The sequence below is a fragment of the Monodelphis domestica genome, chromosome 1 (genome assembly GCF_027887165.1).
Source record: "Monodelphis domestica isolate mMonDom1 chromosome 1, mMonDom1.pri, whole genome shotgun sequence".
Lineage (NCBI taxonomy): Eukaryota > Metazoa > Chordata > Mammalia > Didelphimorphia > Didelphidae > Monodelphis > Monodelphis domestica.
The window spans coordinates 438156959-438174754 of record NC_077227.1 but is presented as its reverse complement, the minus strand read 5'-3'; the positions used below and the strand labels follow the sequence as shown (position 1 = coordinate 438174754).

Genomic DNA, 17796 nt, shown 5'->3' with positions numbered 1-17796 from the left:
AATGGGGGTTAAGTGACTTGCCCAGGGTCACACAGCTGGTGTGTGAGGCCATATTTGAACCTAGGACCTCCTGTCTCTAGGCCTGACTCTCAATCCACTGAGTCACCCAGCTGCACAAAACACAATCTTTTAGAGAGAAGTGGCCACCAAAATGAATAGCATCCAGCAGGCCCTTGGGGAAAGAAATTAAATGAAGGAAACAACAACAAATGATATAAAGCAAAATTAGTATTTTTTAAAAAAAGTTTCCATTTCAGACTATCACTCAATGCCTTCTCCTAGGTGAGTAGTTATCCTAGAAGAACCAGTGAGAGGAGAACAAGCGAGTGTACAAGAAAGGTGAGATACCTTCAAATTGCTCCTTTTTTCAACTACCTGAAATGGTGATTTCCTCAACTATATACCACAAATCAAGCATTTTCTTCAATAAATTTGGATAGAGTTATCTCTTTGAAGGTTCTACCTGACAGCTGAGTTCACACTCCTATTTGTTTTTTCTACAGGAAAAGAAAAACCAAAGGGACCGAATAAGACTTGGTGGTAAAAGGCAAATTCTTAGAATTTGCTTAGGGATTTAAAGGTTGCTTAGGTTTTTTAAAAACTTGGGGGTGTTAAAGCCAGCTCTGAAGGAGAACTTCCAGAGAAATACATGGAGCCAGTGCAGCTGACATGTCTGCTGGGAACTTGGAAGAAATAAATAGGGGAATCTAGAGTTCTGTCTTGGCAAGTCCTCCTGGATGGAGATAGAATGGATAGGGAAATTGGGGGCACTTAGGCGAAAACAGAGGCAACTCCATAATAAAAATATTTGCCTGCATTCATCCTAACTTGAAATTTTTTTCCTTCTGTAGAGTAATACCTTCTCCCCAAAAGACCTTTGAAAAATTTGGTTACAAAATGCAAAATGAGTCATTTATTCTAGGCAAAATTTAGGAGTACTGTTATGATGACACCTGTATAAGATATTGTTAACTCCCATCGCTATTTTCTCATATTGAGTGAGGAAGATTCTTTGCTTCTAATCTCAGGTGCATACCTGTGGAAGACTTAGATTCCTTTAAGCAGTATCAAAGTGATGATAACCGTGTACAGCTGCAAACTGTCTTTTCCTTGTTGTTATTCACCCAGCTGTTTAGGAAAGGAGAGAGTATTTCTAATCAGCCATATGGTGTGGAGTTTTATTTGCCATGGTAAGTTAAAATATACATTATTGGTCAGCATCTTGAATGCAAATTTTGACATAGCTTTCCAGGAGTACCTGATGAAAAGAACAACAGAGAATCAGATCTATTTAATTACATTACTTTGTCGGCTTGTAACATTGCTAGCCATAAATACTTGCTGGTATCACACTGCTACGCCTGCCAGTAGATACTGCAGCACGACTTTGGTAGCTGAAAAAAGATTATGTAAACATGGTGTATGATCTAGAAATTGAGTAATGAAGTTTAGTACTTGTTGCAAAAAAATTAATAAGTGTCAGGTTTATCTGTGATAGAGGATTCCTTCCGTGTTGGAAACCCATGATTCTGCTGTAGTCAGGCGTGTACTGGTGCCAGCTCAAACCATCTCAACAGAATCGATTGTTAAATTTTCAGTGTGAGCATATGCACCTTGGGCCTTGGCAAATGCTCCAAATCATGGTTTGATTTATTATTTGTTGTTGGTTGTTTAGACTGAAGAAACTGAAAGAAAAAATGTTAATAGAGATTAAACTTAAAAGATGTCCTGCATACATTATTTTTTTCTGAAGAGCTGGTTGTTAAACATTTACCAGCACATCCCATGTTGTAGTGACTTAATATAGAAATGTGATATAGGACACATTTATCTTTTAGGAAGACTCATCCTTTAGCTATGTAACCCAATGAGCACATTTAAGTTGACGTTTCCTATTTGACAAATGAACAGTTGTCCCATTGTACCCACCCCAAATTGCACAATCATTCTCCATATTTTTTCCTTCTTTCATGGTCTCAATAAATTCCATTTTCTTTGGGAAGCTCCCCCTAATGACTCCAGTGCAGTGTGATCTCACTCTCTTCTGAGCCCCCAATGATTTGTACTTCTTGCGTTGGCACATTTTATAGTGTCCTCAATTTTTCTTCTACTGCTTAATGAAAATATTATCTCCTTGGAGTCAGGGATTAGGTTCTCTGTGCTTATTTAATATATTGTATTGCATGGTCTAGTAGATACCTGGGTAGTAATAGTAAATATTTGTTGAATGAAACATCTTGTTAAAAAAAAGAAAATGAATGAATGATAAATCCAAGGATAGTTTTTACCATTCTGAATCAAAGCATTGTACCTCCTCAGCATGTTTTGTTGGGGTATTATCTCAGATTTAATACTTCCATAAATGCTCAATGGAACTATTAAATTATATTGTTTCTATTGGGAATAGAGAGTAATTTCCCCCCTTACCTGATGGAATTCTTTGCCAGTGATTGGGAGTATGGCATAAGATCCTTCTTGCTTTATGAATGGCAAGAGGCCCTATGCACAGGACACATAGACCGATTTTTGATAAACTGAAGCGTACCAATACCCAAGAAGAGAGAGCTGTTATCTGTTGGAATGGACTCCTTTTCTAAATTTCCACAGATGGCTAATCTTTAAACACAGATTAGGGGATTTGAGTCCCTAGATCCATGAGTTGCTTAGCTCAAAAATAGGAGTTTTTCTTGTTAATTTCTGGCTATAGTTAAGGGTTCCTGCTGGGAAACATTGGGAGATAAGCCTGGAAAGGTAAGTTGGGGCCATATTGCAGAGGGAGCCCCGAATGCCAGACACAGGAATTTGGACTTTATCCTAATGGAGAGTTACTGAAATTGTGTAACCTTGAGCCAGTTCCTTAACCTCTCATGGCCTCAGTTTCTTCATCTATGAATTGAGGGGGTTGGATTATATGATCTTTAAGGTCCAGGCTTCAAACCCTGTGGACTGCTATGACAGTTTTTAAAATAGGAAAATTTGCCTGCTAGTTGTATTCAGAAAGAATTCTAATGAGTGGACCATTGTTACTCAGATTGCCTCCCCTCCCCATAATTGTCCTATATTCATTCATTCATCCACTGTGCTTTTATCTTCAGTACTTCAAAGGAGCAGTGATCTTGCCCATGTGGCTACCCATCCATCTATACAACTAGCACACTGACTCTACTTTCTTATTCTTGTACCCCCTTGTCTTTAAAGAAAGCATTTATCTTATACGATAATAACAATCAGAGCTCACATACAATATGAAGAATTAAGAAAGTACTTGCAAGTATCTATTGCCTTGTTTGGACCACAAAACAGCACTGAGAAGGTCAATAGCACAAGCACCCTTGTCTCCATTTTACCTAGGAGGAGATTGAAGCTCGGAAAGATGTTTAGTGGCTTTCTCATAGCTTTCAAGTTGGTCAGGGAGCCTTTAACCCTAACTTTCTGACTCCAGGGCTAGTACACTGCCTGAATTGTGCTTTGTTTCTAGATTCTAGATCATGTTCCTTCCAGATTCTTCTGGAAGAATAATTCATTCTCTTAAGTATCTGTGTTGCTTACAAAAAATAAATACAACCATAACTTTAAAAAAAAGAAAAAACCACAACAAAAACCTTAAAATGCCACCCTCTAGAAAAGGCCTTTCCTGATTCCCTACAATTCTTAGCATTTCTCCCTTTGACATTCCTTTGTATATATTTTCTGATTATTTGTCTGTGTTCTTATTGTTTACAATGAGGAGAATATAAGCTCCTTGAGGGAGAGAACTTTTTTTTATTCTTGGTACCTAGCATAGTCCCTGCTATGGGACTAATAAGTACCTGTTGAGGAACTGTGAAACAATGGAAAGACTGATGAATTTAAGCCAGGGAATCTGAGTTTTAATCCTGACTGTGCTTTTAAATACTTGCATGGTTTAATAAAAGCTTAATTGCTTTATATGCTAAGTGAGGGAGTTTGAATAGATGACCTCTAATATCCCTTCTTGGAAGTAGCAATGGTAGTTCAGTGAATAGAGTCCTGGGGATAGAGGCAGCAAGAGCTGTGTTCAAATCTAGCCTGAGATACTTACTATGTGACCCTGGGCAAGTCATTTGACCTCTTTTGCCATAATCCACGAGAGAAGAAATAGCAAACTACTCCAGTATCTCTACCAAGTAAACCCCAAGGACAGGACAGTCCATGGGATCTTAAAGAATTAGACCTGACTAAATGGCTGAAGACCAATAACAATAAGGTCCCTTCTAGCTCTAAAATTTCAGGAATTCTTAATCTGGGGTCTGTGAACATTAAAAAAAAGATAACTATGGATTTACTTAATTAGATTTCTTCATGACCCTATGTATTTTATTTTATGCATTTGAAAACATTCTGAGAAGGGGTCCATAGGTCTCAACCCACTACTAAAGGGTTAAAAAATATTAAGATCTTTAAATCTGTAATCCTTGGGTTGTTCTGAACTGAATTAAATTGAATTGAGTTGAATTGAATTGAATTGAATTTTTCAAGGAGAGACAGATTGCCAGTATTCCAGTTCCTACTGAATCTGGGGCCCTTCATAGAATATTAGTCATCAGGGGGTCAAGCCATGGTTATATTGTTAATGAAAGCTATCTTGCAATGTCCCGAAAGTAATGTATTCAAGTAGTTAGGATTTTCTCTTACTGCTAACATTGATTACTATTAATTAAAGTTGGTATTTACAATCAGAGAATATGAGAGCAGATCATTTTTATTAATCACCATCCTGGATTCATCATTATTTATCATTATCAAAACATTCTAGTGGAATGGACTATATAGCAGCTCTCCCAGAATGGGCATGGTAGAGGTGGGACACTTATTATCCTCTGCAGCCAAGAAGAAACCATCCAAAGGCTAAAAATCTGCAGAGCAAAAACTCACAGAAAGGTATGTTCTCAAATATTCCAGAAGATGGGTCAGAAGGAGAGACATACCCTTGAGGGAAAAGAATTTAAGAGACTGTAAAAAATCAAATTAATGGTTGCAAGCTTAAGAAATAGAAAAACAGGTCATAGCAACAGATACATTGCTTCCTATCATCTGTAGTATAAGACATTTTTTAGCAGATCCCAAAACACCACTCTTATTTTTTTTTGTGGGGGGTGCATATTGTGGCATAGTGCAAAGAGCATTATACTAGGAAACCAGAGACTTAGGCAGCAGTCTCTCTGAGCCTTGATCTCCTCTTCTGTAAACTGGGAATAATCATAATTGTCCCACTGCCAGTACTTTCCACAGAGCTTTTGATAATCAAATGAGAAAATGACTAAGAAGTGCTTTGTTAAGTATAATTTGACATAGAAATATATTGCTTTTAATGAAGACAGACATTCGAACTTCAATAAAGAAAGATGTTCTAACATTCTAGTTCTTGTCCTCTTTAAGGAAGAGTCAGATATTTCTTGTCACTTACATCCCTTGTCAGAAGCGTTAGAAAAGCTGCCTGGAGAGGAATGATCATAGATTTGGAGGTGGAAAAGATTAAGGGCCATCTGTTTCAACACCTTCAATTTACAGATGAGGAAACTGAGGCCAAAAGAGTTAAATGACTTGTTTAAGGTAAACACAAGGTAGCACAGGGAAGAACCAACACTTGAACCCAAGCCCCCAAGTTCAAAATCCAACACCCTTTCCAGGGTCTCAACCTGGGTTCTTATTGTCATTTATTGTTGCATTTTTCCTGGCTCTAATACCCAATGAAAGAAAAAAGAGAGTGCCTAGAGTAAAAAGGATGCTAAATTGAGAGTCCAAGGACTATAATTTGATTCCTGGCTCCACTTCTTCCATTAGGTTAATCTTGGACAAGGCATAACCCCCCCCCCCAACCTCAGTTTCCTCATCTATAAAATGAGGAAATTGACCTCTGAAGTTCTTTCCAACACTAGTTCTGAGATTCTATAATAGCCTTTAGCTTCTCTAGGCTGGAGTAGTTTCCTACTTTAAATTTATGATGCTTTCAAAGAATCTCATAGGCATCAGTGTAGGATAGTAATGATATCAAATAGTACATAAGGATCCCTGTGACTATATATCAACTTAGTTTTAAAATGTAATATTATCTATGTTTTATTATATTTTTATTTATTTTGTTAAATATTTCCCCAATTACATTTTAATCTGGTTCAAGCCACACTCATGAATATTGTGGGCTACATGGGCATTTGATACTTCTGTTATAGAGCATAGAGAAGAAGCTTTAAAGGAGTTAGGAAGAACAGGGTTCAAATTCTTGCCTTCGACATGTGCTGACTGGATGTCCCTGGCCAAATCCCTTAATATTCAGTTGTCTCAAGAAAGTCTTGGAGATCACAAGTTCCATAGTAATTGTTAATGACCTACATTGGAAGAGGGAGTTTTTCTTTCCTTTTTTAAAAAACTCTAACCTTCTATCTTACAATTGATACTAATTATCTAAGTATCATTTCTGGGGCAGAAAAGGCATAAGGGCTAGGAAATTGAGGTTAAGTGACTTGCCCAGGGTCACACAGCAAGGGGTTTCTTCCAGACTGTTTTCCATACCAATGAAATTATTAGTCCAATTCCCTTTGGCCTACCTTCTACCACTCTACCCTATCCCTACAAATAAAATAGAATAAAAAAGGAAGAACATCCACCACCAACCCTTTTTTTTTTCTCTTTGACCTACATAAAATTAAAGGTCCTTTGTTTTCAACTCACCTCTTTTACCTGTATCTCTTAGAGACCTCTTCTATATATCCTCAGCCACAGCTATAATCTCCCTTGCTTTCCTACAGGCATAGTTGCAGTTCATAGTGGACTTTATCTAGTGTCTCTTTTATGAATGATCTGTCAGTTAATCAATAAACATGTATTAATCTAAGCTTGTATTATGTGCCAGGCACTATGCTAGGCACTATGGCATGTCTTTTATAAGAGCTGCTTTCTTGGCAGTGAAAGTTGGTTCTTTTAGATTCTGATCTCTATATCCATCTTTGTCACCTTGAATGGCAAAATTGGAACTTGGGGACACATGGACCCCTCATTTTAAAATAGTGGAAATGGACATAGTAGTCTTTTTTTTTTTTGAGCGATCTGCTGGTGGTGCATAAAGACCTGCTATCCAGAAGATATTAACAAGTTGTGATTATGTACTTCATGGAGTCCAGGGAGAATTTGTCTCTCAGTAATAATAATGATATTGATGATAATGATAATTCTGATAAATGATACAGACCAAACTCTTTGGTGTGATGTATGCTATGTTTTTAAGTTCCTTTGCCCTCCTGGATGCCCTTCTTTAAACATACTGAATCTTGTCAATGTTCTTTCTAAAAGGCAGCACCCAGAATTGAACACAATGCTCCAGATGTGGTCTGATGAGGTAAGAAGACAAAAGAACTGTCATTCCTCCCCATTCCAGACACTATCAAGAACAACAACAATAATTATAAATTATACAAACTTATATTATTATATTTTATAATAATGTCATATATAATTTATTCATTACATAAAATTATACAATAACAATAACATTTCTATAAAGTTTACTGTGCTAAGCACTTAACACATAATATCTCATTTGATCCTCATAACAACCCCCGGAAGTAGGTGCTATTATTATCCCCATTTTACAAATTAGGAAACTAAAGAAGACAGACTTGTCCAGCTAGTAAGTACTTGAAGATAGATTTGAACTCAAGTGCTCTTGCCCATTGTTCTATATATTTTCCACTTCATTGCCTGAGATGGATCCCTATCAGGTTACACCATTCATTCATTTTGAATTTGTAGCTTTAGAAAAATAACTAGTTTTTGTTTTCCTTTCTTAATAAAATAGTATTAATTTTATTCTTTGTTCATATAAAGACACATGAGATGTCCACTCTATCTGCCTAGGTCCACTTTTGTATGGTCAGTGAATTTATGGTGTCATGAATTAAATTGAGAGCTAGAAAAGACCTAGGAAGACCTCAGCGTATACACTGCTTTTCAACATATAGGGTAGGGATCAAGCACCTATAGGCCTTGGAAATGGCATGATAGGTAGATTTGGCAAAGTAAAAATAGAAGATTTTACAAATTGGTGTGTCATCCTTGCTCAGGGGCTATGCTATTCTCTGTATCATTCAATTTTGGCATATGTACTTGCAAAGTAATCACCATTCAAGTCTTCTTCACATAAAAATTTGTCTAACCATACCATCCTGTCCTGTACTCATGGAATTGATTTCTAAAGCCATGTATAAAATTTTTCATTTATCCTATTCCTGTTAGATTCATCCCAGTATTCTAGTTGGTTAAGATCCCTTTGGACACTAAGCAGGTAACTTCTCTAGATACCCTTTCATAGTCACTAAAATCATTAAAATGAGAGTAGAAAATGTTAAAATTAATTCAAACAATTTTATCCAAAGTAAAATGAACTCTACTATACATACAATTTTTTAAAATGCCAGTCTCAATGGATATGATAACTATACTCTTGTCTCATTTGAATTGAACCTCCCTTTCTCAAAATGCTAAATACACTACCAGAAAGTAAGGATTTTGTGACTATGTTCTATTTCCCTTTTGAAAATGCAGGAAGAGGAGAATAGGTGATGATGGGGATAGAATTGCTGTTCTGGGAGAGTCTGATCTTTGTTCACTTATGGGCATAAACTTCTAAAATCATTGAGCTTTCTTCCTCCCCTCCTTCAAACACATACACCTAGAGTTGCGGCAGACTCAGTTTTGCCCACCTGTCAAATAAGATTTCCTCTGCTCTTCCCCATGGGGAAAATATCTGTGGTTGAATATAATAGCCTTAAATTCTAACTCATCTGTGGAATAGGAAGACTGTGAAATGTAATGGTGATCCAAGATAGTTGTCACAGGCTATTATAAATAATAGCCTGAGACCCTTATTACCAGGAGCTGGTTTATGTTACCAAATAACCAGGTCAAGGATTAGATTCTTCTTTTCAAGAGGTAAGGCACTGTCTCCTTTCTCTGAGGACAAAAAATAAAAAACAAAACAAAACAAAAAATCAAAGACTCTAAAATTATGCAACTGAACCCGTGTAACCCACAATTTGCAATTTTTGAGAACAAAGATGGTAAATATGGGTAAACCTGGATTTATGAATAAACCTGACTCCATGCCATTCAGATTTCAGCCTATCTCATGTTAGAGAAAAGAGGATAGATCAGTCTTTTATTTTAACCCAATTCATCATTATAAAAGGTGCTATATTACTAGATTATTGTTTGGGAAGGAAATTCTTTCTCTTTTCTTTTTTTTCTATTCAATTTTTTAAAATAAAATTGTATTTCTCATTCCCAAATTTATCATGCCACATAAAGAAAGTGTTCCCTCATACAAATAAGACAGAAAAAAGTGGATTATATGTGATCCCGTGAATTTCTATTACATAACATTTATTCTTTTAAAAGTATAGAATCAATCCAACATATTGCTTTCAAAACTATCCTGCTGATCCAAATTTTCTACTGTGGTTTTAAAACAATGCTCAAATGACCCTCTTTTTTGTTTTTCCTTTCTTCTCTCTCTCCCTACCTCCCTCCCTTCCTTCCTTTTTTTTCCCCTTCGTTTCTTCCTTTTCTGGAACACTATTGCTAGCTTCATAGCCAACTCTCAGCATTAAAAAAAAACACCCCAAAACTACACAATCATTGTAGCAAATAAACATAAAACTTTACAAAATAAAACTCTGTTTGCCATGTCCATAAATGTATGTCTTATTCTTCACAGAGATTCCATCATACCTTTATCTGCAGGTAAGAAGAGCATCCTCTGGAGTAATTTTTTTTTCTTTTAAAGGAGGAAAATGTTGTTTCATTCATTCTTTCAGTTAGCCAGCATTTTTTAAGTTTTTTTTTTATTTTTGTGCTTGTTGTCAAGGATGCAGAAACAAAGTCAAAATGATGTTTGTCCTAACAAGTCTTAAATTCGCATGTTCACCCTGATAAAGAACAGACTATATATCCCTTTGGCCCAATATTTAGCCTAAACTTCCTGTTAAAGCAATATTCTTTATTCTCCTTTGTCAAGTCTATATGCCAGGTACTGTGCTAAGCACTGAGTATACACAAAAAGGCAATTTCAGTCCCTTCTCTCAAGGAGCTCATAATCTTTTTTCTTTTTGGAAAATTTTATTTAATTAGCCAATTTAGAACATTATTCCTTGGTTATAAGAATCATATTCTTTCCCTCCCCTCCCCCCACCTCTTCCCATAATCGACATGCAATTCCCCTGGGTTTTACATGTGTCCTTGGTCAAAACCTATTTCCATGTTGTTGATATTTGCACTAGGATGTTCATTTGGAGTCTATATCCCCAATCATCTCCCCCTTGACCAGTGTGATCAAGCAGTTGTTTTTCTTCAGTGTTTCTGCTCCCACAGTTTTTCCTCTGGATGTGGATAGTGTTCTTTCTTGTAGATCCCTCCGGGTTGTTCAGGATCATTGCATTGCCACTGATGGAGAAGTCCATTACATTCGGTTGTACCCCAGTGTATCAGTCTCTGTGTACAATGTTCTCCTGGTTCTGCTCCTCTCACTCTGCATCAATTCTTGGAGGTTGTTCCAGTCTCCATGGAATTCCTCCACTTTATTATTCTTTTGAGCACAATAGTATTTCATCACCAACATATACCACAATTTGTTCAGCCATCCCCAATTGAAGGGCATCCCCTCATTTTCCAATTTTTTGCCACCAAGAGTGCAGCTATGAATATTCTTGTACAAGTCTTTTTCCTTATTATCTCTTTGGGGTACAAACCCAGCAGTGCTATGGCTGGATCAAAGGGCAGACAGTCTTTTAGTGCCCTTTGGGCATAGTTCCAAATTGTCCTCCAGAATGGTTGGATGAATTAACAACTCCACCAGCAGTGCATTAATGTCTCAACTTTGCCACATCCCCAAGGAGTTCATAATCTAATGTAGAAGACAACACATAAATAGCTAGGTGAGAAAAGATGCATGCAAATTGTAATGTAAATTCAATTTTTAGTATTAGGAGAGAAAGCACTGGCAACTAAAGGGACTGGGAAAGGCCTCCTAGAAAAGACAAAATTTGAGCTAAGACTTATAGGAAGTCAGGGAAACTAAGAAGCAGAGCTGAGGAGGAAGAGCATTCTAGGCACAGAAGAAGGATAGTCAGGGCAAAATTATTGAGAAAGGAGATGGAATATCATGTGCAAGGATCAGCAAGTAACCAGTATAGCTGGGTCAAAGAGCATAACACATTAAAGTATAAATAGACTGTAAGGGTAGGAATAGACCAGGTCAAAGAGAACATTAAATGCTGAATGAAAGTACTTTATATATGATCCTGAAGGGGAAATAGAATGCCAATGGAATTTATTTAGTATGGGGTTTGATATGGCCAGACCTACATTTATTGGAAGATCATATTATTAGTAGCTATGTGGAGGATGGATTAAAGTGAAGAGAACTTGAGTAGGGAGCCCAATTAAAGGCTATTTGCAGTATTCCATATGAGAAATAATGGGACCCTGAACTGGAGGGGTATCTGTAGGAGCTAAGAAGAGACTTGTGTGAGAAATATTGTACAGAATGAAACTGCAAAATTTGGTAACTGTTTGGATATGTAGGTTGAGGGAAATAGAATGGAGCTGAGGATAACACCCAAGGTTGGGGATTTACGTGAATGGAAAGATGGTTGTGTTTTTGACAGTAAAAGAAGAGCTGGGAACAAGGGAAAACAATTTTGAGGGGAATATCAATTCTGTTTTCAATATGTTGAATTTGAGATCCTATGGGATATCTGGCTAGATATGTCCAAAAGACAAATAGTTGGTAATGTGAGACTATATATATATAAAGATAGATAGATATATAGATAGATAGATAGATAGATAGATAGATAGATATATAGATATATAGATATATATATATAGCATAGGAAGAGAGATTAAGGCTGGATCCATAGATCTGGGAATCATCACAATAAAAATTGAAAAATAGCAATGATAAAATTAAGGTAGATATATCATAGAAGAAAAAGAAAAGAGAGCCAAGGACAGAACTTTGAGGGACATCCACACTTAGTGATTGCAACATAGATAGAGAACTAGGAAAGGAGATGGAAGAATGGGCAGAAATATAAGAGAATCTGCAGAGGGTAATATGAAAACCTAGAGAGGAGAGAGTAATTAGGAGGAGACAGTCATCAATAATACTAAATACTTCTAAGATATCACGACGTATGGGAGCTAAGAAAAGCCATTAGATTTTGAGATCATTGGTAACTTTGGAGGGAGCAGTTTTAGTTGAATGAAACAGTCCAAAGCCAAACTTAGGAGGGTTTAGAAATGAGTGAGAGGAAATGAATCTTGGCACCTTGTGTCAGTGTCTTTCTCAGGGAGTTTTATTAATAGAAGAGGTAAAGTGTAGGATAATAGCTACCAAGAAGCATAGGCTCAAGTGATTTGTTTTGAAGGATGGGGGAGAAATGGGCATATTTATGTTTTGTTTTTTCTAACATTAGGGAGTTGTGTTTGTAAGCAGTGAGGGTAAAGTCATTAGAATCAAGAGTACATGTAGAGGTACTAACATGGATAAGGAGATCACCTCTTCATAAGTGATGAGAATGAGAAAGGGGATAATGGGCTACAATGTCTGAGTGAGCTCTCAGAAATTGGTTTCGATTTTTTCCCCAGTGAAATATTTGTCAAAACACTCAACCAAGAAGGTGAAAGGAGAGGAAGTGCTATAGGAGGCTTGAGGAGAGACCAGATGGTTTAGATAATCCAATGTGGGAAGTGAGATATCAATGTGACTAAATATGAGTAGAAAAATTGCCTTGCTGCAGTGAAGACCCAGCTCAGATCAGAAAACACAAATTTGTAGAGCACCCAATAGATTCAGTTTTGTGATTTCCTCCACAATCTAGATCTAGAGCTAGAAGGGACCACAGAGACTATGAGGTCAAATCCCTAGTTTCCAAAAGAAGAAACTGAGACCCAGAAATATTGCCCAGGGTAACTCAAGTAGTCAGCCACTGAGATGGTATTTAAATCCAAGTCTAAGCTTTTGTTGATTTAGTCAGTTATACTGTTCTGCCCTCTGCTTTTCTATTGGGCTGAAAATGTACAGCTATCCCCCTGCTTGTTTGTTTATACATTATAGCCTCTAGATTTTTGACTCTGTGAAATTGATCTGTGCCATTCACATTTTTCTTTGAGGTCTATTCCATCATTGGAAGTTGAAGTGTAGTTTCTTTTTAGTTTCTTCCGTTAAGATTTTGCAAATGAGAGAAATGACTCTTCATTTTACCAGTGTTCAATTTGTGGGTGGATGAGTGGGTAGTAATGTAAATCTCTCCACTTTGTTGTAAAGATTAATTAATTTGTTTGTAAAGTGCTGTGAGGTTTGTAAAGAGAAAGGTCAAACTATTGTTGGTTTTATTCAATTGTTCCAAATTGAAGTCATCTCCCAACTTTTTTCTTCAAATTGTGCTACCTCATTAGCAAAAACCAAAGAGCAGATAAAAAAAGTTATCTTTATGATATAGAGTAGAGTGTTAGTGGAAACAGAATTGAGGGAGAAAGCAGAAAGGAATTTCTTGACCCTTCTATATGATAATAGAAAGTAAGTGTCCTAAGAACTTGGAGTGTCCTTTTTCAGCTTTCTGTTTTCTCCAGTGCCTACCTCAGTTGTGCACATGATAGATGCTTAATGAACATTCATTGATCAATGTTTAATTTTCAAAAGAACAGGGGTTCTTAATATGAAGGCCACAGATTCCTAACAAGACTGTGGATAGATATCAGGTGGTCTGTGAAATTGTATGGGGAAAAATGCATCCTTATTCAATATGGCTGGTTTCCTTTGTAAATTCTGTATTTTATATTTAAAAAACCATTATTATAAGAAAAAAATCCATGGGATCATGGGTAGGGGATAAGCATTTATTAAAAACCTGCTATTTGCCAGGTATTGTGCTAATTAATTTACAAATATTATCCCCTTTGACGTTCACAACAACCCTATGAGATAGATGCTATTATTATCCTCATTTTACATTTGAGGAAATGAAGTTGACAAACTTTTAAGAGACCTGCCCAGGGCTTCACAGCTAATAAATATCTGAGGCCATATTTGAACTCAGGTTCCATATCCAGGTTCTGTATGCTATCAGGCCTCCTACCTGTATTAGTTTTACCAATTGCATAAGGAATGTCACAATAAAGGGAATATATGCTTCTTGAGGACAGGAGAAGTTTTCATTTCTGTCTGCATATCCCCAGTGCCTAGGACAGTGCTAAAGCACATGGTAGATACTTTGTTGTTGCTATTCATTCATTTTTCAGTCATGTCTGACTCTTCATGACCCTATTTAGGATATTCTTGGCAAAGATACTAGAAATGGTTGGCCATTTCCTTCTCCACCACATCATTTTATAGTTGAGGAAACTAAGATAAACAAAGTTAAGTGACTTACCCAGGTTAACAAAGCTAGTAAGTGACTGAGGTCCAGTTGGAACTTGGAATCTTCCTAATTCCAGAACTGGCACTCTGTATACTTATTAAGTAGATTCTTAATATTTTTATGTGACTTTGTTAATTGATAGCTATTATCTAAAGATATATCTGCATTAAAGTTTGACAAAGTTCATGTATCCTCCTAACTGTATTCCAAATCCACGCACACTCAAATAGTTCCTTCATGCATTTCAGGATGGTTGATGTCAACCCTATAGTTTATTTTTTTTTTAAAGAAATCAGATCTGAAGAGACAAATGTAGATCAGTCTCCACTGTAGTAATAAAACTTTCTTTACCACAACGACAAGTCCATCCTGTCTCCTTCTTTCCACCCTTCTCACCCCCAGATAATTCTTACCTAACTTAGATAGTCTAGCAATTAGAACTTTGGCATACAATCTTACTTCTTCAACTTCTATAATTGGTGGACTCTAATTATATGAATCAATTTCAATTTCTATAAATCAGATGATTTAGAGAGAAAGCCGTTCAATTTCCTTTTCAATTGCATGGTTTCAGCAGCAATAAAACTCTCAGGTTAAAATATTGGGATGCAGCCTGCTTCAAAAATATATTCCATCTCACTTATGGCAAGCACTAGGAGCTCAGAATGCACTTAGCTTGCTCGCCAATTGGAGGTGGTACTGAGCATCCTTTCAACATAAGGGGCTTTTCAACTCCTTTGTCTCCACTCACGGTTAGCAAATCTCTCCCTCCCTCTCTCAGTCTTTCTCTCTGTCTGTCTGTCTGTCTGTCTGTCTGTCTGTCTGTGTCTGTGTCTCTCTCTGTTCTCTCTTTCTCTCTCTCTCTCTCTCTCTCTCTCTCTCTCTCTCTCACACACACACACACACACACACACACACACACACACACACACACTCCTTCTTACTCAGACCTATTTGATCTTTAGCAGACAAATCTAGTTTGGGCACAAATATAATAGTATAGCTCTGTTCTACAGACCCATTTGGTGCTTACATTTCTTATTAACCCCCTATCAGGATTTACTGTGACAATTGCCACCAAAGGTTTTGCAGAGATTTATAACTCAGAAACTTGGATTAGAGCCTCCATTGGAATTCCATAAGGCCTTCTTCAAAAAAGGACAGTTTGCTTATTGTTGAAAATATGGCACCATTCTTTTTTTTTTAAACCCTTACCTTCCTTCTTAGAGTCAATACTGTGTATTGGCTCCAAGGCAGAAGAGTGGTCAGGGCTAGGCAATGGGGATCAAGTGACTTGCCCAGGGTCACACAGCTGGGAAGTGTCTGAGGCCAGATTTGAACCTAGGACCTCCTGAATCTAGACCTGGCTCTCATCAACTGAGCCACCCATCTGCCCCCGGCACCATTCTTGAATTAAACTTCAAACTATGACTGGGACATGGATAAAGTTTGATATTCCTGATACCCACCCTAACAGCTTTTCCATGTATCATATCTGTGCTAATTTGTGAGGCATCTCAGTATTAATGATTGTTTAAATCTAAAAAAAAACGATAATACTTTTTATCTGAGAACCTTTGAAGATTTTGGCCAATGTTGACTCTTATAAACACCTTTAAGAAGCAGGAAAGTTTCATTGTCTCTCTTCTTGAAAGAGGATGAGATGAAGCGGAGAGAGGGGAAGCAGAGAGGAGAGAAGGTCAAGTGAGATGTACAATATGTACACAGAGTCAGAGCAGAGTTAAGAAGAGAATTCAGCTCTGAGAGTGCTCAACTCTCCCATCATACTCTTTCCCCACTTTAGAGAAGATAAGTGGCTAGGGTTCATGTTTGTTGCTAATGTGGTTTTTAGCAAGATGTCTCCTTTTTGTCAGAGATCGGCTTATTGCTTTTATAGTACTCTTAAATTCAGCTTATATTGAATTATTATTGTTCTTCATTTTATACATTACTTCCAGTTCCAGCAACATTAGAGTCTCATTAAATGCTCAGGCTGCTAACTGAGGTTTCTTGACAAATATATCATGGAAAGTTAGGGCTGCACACTTCTCACTAGGGTATTAGCAGAGACCACACCCATTATGCAATTGACTGGGCTGGTGTTAGGCTTCATAGAACCATATAAAGATCAAGTTCTGATTAGGCACTTAAGGAAAGAGAAAGAAATGCTATCATTTAGGTAGTCCCCTAGATCCTGGATAGAATAGGCTCTGTGATTAAGAGTATACTCAATTAAATAGTAGCTGAGACACTGGAGTAAAATTGGATTAAAAATAGGACATAAGTAGATCATTATTCTGGAGCTAAAAGGTCCTTCTGAGGTCATGTAGTCCATGGCCCTTGTTTTAATGCTGAAAAAAAGCTGAGGATCTGGGAAGTTAATGACTTGCTCAAGGTCATATGGGCAGTGAGTGTTGAAGTGGGATTTGAATCTAGGTCTTCAAACCCCGACTCATTTCCCCCCCTCCATTACTTCCTTAATCATGCATTATTAATTATTATTTTATATATGTATGTATGTATCATTTTATCAGCTGAACTTTAAGCTCTTTGAGGTATGTACTTCGCATAATATTGCCACATTGTAGGCACTCAGTAAATGCTTTTTGATTGCCTGAATATGGATTTGAAATTATATATACAGTGGTAGTCATATTTTAAATTACTTATACTTAAATATGTTGTTAACTTTTTGAATTCCATACTAATTGGATTTTAGGATTTTAAGTCTTTTAATCCCTTTAAAAAGAAGTAATTTTTCTTAAAAAAACACATTTTAAAATTTGGAGTCTATAAACTGTAGATCAATGAGTGGGCTAAACTTGAATTCCTGACAAAATTCTGGAATGTTTAAAAATTTTATTTTTAAATAGATTTTATTTTTAAATTAACAAGCATTTATTTTCTCTCCTCACCCTCCTATTTAAATGAAAAAAGCAAGAACAACAAAAGTCTTATAACAAATATATGTAGTCAGCAAAACAAATTCCAATATTATCTGTGTCTAAAAATATACATCTCATTCTTCATTTTGAATCTATAACTTTTCTGTCAGATGAGTAGAATTCTCTAGAAAAGGAAGTGTCAGTTATAAAAGGCTGAATGGCTTCATCCAAGAATATACAGTTCCAGGCTAACCTTATTTTCTTTTTTGATGGGGTTAATTGGATAGCTAAATCAGGAGAAAAATGTAGATATGGTTTACCAATGTTTTTAGCAACATTACTTAAATCCTCATATGGCTTATGTTGGAGGTCCTAGTTGAAAGGCTACCCATATGCCAGAGTGATTAGACTTGTGCTGCTTAGCTTCTGAGTGTAGAACCTAGGAATAGTGTGTGAAAGTGGCAAAAAGATAAATG

At 36.6% G+C, this 17796-nt stretch overlaps 1 protein-coding gene and 1 pseudogene across 15 annotated transcripts in view; one reads left to right on the top strand and one right to left on the bottom strand.

The window, feature by feature from the left end:
* Nucleotides 1–17796, top strand: part of ZNF536 (zinc finger protein 536) — a 622265-nt gene that overhangs the window by 320131 nt on the left and 284338 nt on the right. The window lies entirely within an intron of this gene.
* Nucleotides 8034–8132, bottom strand: LOC130456647 (U6 spliceosomal RNA; annotated as a pseudogene).